Below are 2,500 nucleotides of genomic sequence, written 5' to 3' on the forward strand. Positions count from 1 at the left end.
ACGCATCGATAATGCGATAGATTAAGAACATCTGCAACGATCTACAACAGTCTTGATCGGTATCAAATATTGGATTCATGGATTTAATAATTTATAACACATTTTTACATCGGAGGAGTTTGCGCGGCCATCTCAAGATCAAGTACTTGTTGGTCATTTGGTCATTACATTCTGTATGCTGAATCAACGTCACTGTGGCTTTTTGTTCTATATTTGCTGGCAGTATAGAAAGCACTTTGCATTGCAAAAGAGCATTCATATATAGGATAACATCCGAAATCCAACCTATTCTTGAATCAAAATTGACAGATGGGATACGATTGAGCGGGATGATTGGCTGTATCGTCACTTGCTTGGCATTGGAGTTCCTTCTGTTACGTTCCTTCTGCTACTCTTGTGTGGTATATAGCAACGGCGCCTGCAAAAATGTTATACTGATATCTTAAACAATAAATCCAAATCTAATTATAGTGGATATAATATATTATCTTAGTATATATTACTATGTATATATACTGTGCGTTCGTTTGTGTGTGCTGTGGACTCAGCACGCGCGACGCGTATATAGAATTTATCATTAATTATATTACACTAGTATATAAATTATATATGTATTATATATATGTATTTGATCACATATATTTAATTATATTACAGCATGAACATATATTTAATAAAAATGTATATAATATACATATATATATATACTATATTTATATATATATATTATATTTTAAGAGAGCGAGAGCATTTTATACCCTTATTTTAAGGGATAATTATATTCTTAAAAATGATAAGACTCATTTATTATTCCAAGACTCAATGTTTTAATTTGAAAATGAAACTGTATCCCTATTTAGTATCTCGCAGACTTGCAAATATTGCTATGCTGACAATGGTCATTGTTACATAGAATTATTATCTTTGATATATAATGTTATTTTCACTGCTGTTTTACACTACTCTCATGTCAATTGCTACCTTAACTTGTTATTACTATTAGTGCCGGAATAATACAGTCAATTCGTGGGCTCTTGAGTGAAAGTATTCTTCATATATATGTACCCTTTGATAACGTCTTATTTATTTTTTTAACAGACTTTTAAGTCTCTTCTCATTTCAGATTTTCTAAATTCATTTATTTGAAGATGTTTTCAGAAGTAGAACTCCTCTAACCCCAGGGGCGGTACCTCAATTTTTTACAGTTATATGCTGTTCCATTTATAGTCATCCTTTACGACCAAGAGTTAATGCTAAATCTCTTTCAAATTTAGACAGTAATTTTTTTAGTACTCTAACAATGAAATGGACAGGAATGAAATTAAGCAGAGCAATCTAACTATATTCGAAGGAAGGGATTTAAAGGGATAAGTACGATGTAATATAATGACAGCCCTCTAGGATGGAAATTCATCGTGGTACCTGTCCAGGCTGTAATTAAAGACAACGGTTTTAAACCCTTCTGGCTAAGACAAGAACGCAATGGAGCTGTTAGTATGTTCTCAAACCATGATCTGCACCAGAGGATAGAGGCTGGAGCTTATATATATAGGCGTTGTTGTGTCTAACTAGTACGTTGGTTATTCCGTTAATACTGTAAAGGATATAAAACTATTAATTACAGATGTAAGAGAACGCGTATCTGGTATGTGGAAGTAATATACAAGTATTATCGTCCGTAGTTGTTGATTTTGTGCGGCAGTGGCTCATACTAGGAAACAGCATGATAACCTGCTAACCTGAAATTTCTTCTGATTTTCCGCAATCGCCTCTCAAGATTTTTTTTTACTGCCACCATTCTACTCACATTAGAGGGATTCTCCACGGGATTCGTGACTGCTACCCGTCGGCCTTCGGAGTCATTTGCAGTGACTACCAGCCCGAGGTTGTCTGAGGGATTGTTCAGCCATTCTTGTAGTAGTTTATAAACGCCAATCTTCACCCAGTTCCCATCCCGGGCATCAACGGATTCGGAGACCGTCGTCACCTCCTGCGGAAAGGGTAATAATGAGGATCTGAAAATTAGCACATGGGATGAAGTTTTGATATTACTGTCGTAATTCTTCTAATTTAAAATAAAAAACCTTAAAGCCATTGTTTATCCAACAGGTCTGCTGGTGTTTTTCAAGATTTATGTAGTTCAGACTTTGATGTCAGCTGATACTTTTGTAACTGATTTTTAGAACCAGTGTCAATGATTCTGCGAGTCTGATTTTAATGCCGTCGTCTTTGTTGAAGTGACATTGATTTTCTGTAATGCCACTTTTTTGTTCTGTTTGTTCTATTTTACCCCTGTTTTTTCCCCCACTTTTGAATCAGGTTGTGTGTGCGTGTACCACTGATCCCAAATTAAGGGAGTACGTCTACGAACAGACATGTTAATTTCTTTCTCTAGATCTTGTTTGTATACGTTCGTACCCTGAGTTTTGTATGTTATTTCAGTACATGATTGGCTAATATGAATATTGTGCAGCCTTTCATCACACAAGATTATTTACAG

General features: G+C 35.0%; 1 long non-coding RNA gene across 1 annotated transcript in view; it reads right to left on the reverse strand.

Annotated features, from left to right (window-relative positions):
• Positions 1–407: 407 nt before the first annotated feature.
• LOC119578734 overlaps positions 408–2,500 on the reverse strand; it is a 3,867-nt gene continuing 1,774 nt past the window's right edge. The window contains exons 2-3 of the long non-coding RNA XR_005229207.1: positions 1,808–1,990; positions 408–418 (exon numbers count right to left, since the gene is read on the reverse strand). This is a non-coding gene — a long non-coding RNA (uncharacterized LOC119578734). The remainder of the gene's footprint in view (positions 419–1,807; positions 1,991–2,500) is intronic.

The sequence above is a fragment of the Penaeus monodon genome, chromosome 11 (genome assembly GCF_015228065.2).
Source record: "Penaeus monodon isolate SGIC_2016 chromosome 11, NSTDA_Pmon_1, whole genome shotgun sequence".
Classification (NCBI taxonomy): domain Eukaryota; kingdom Metazoa; phylum Arthropoda; class Malacostraca; order Decapoda; family Penaeidae; genus Penaeus; species Penaeus monodon.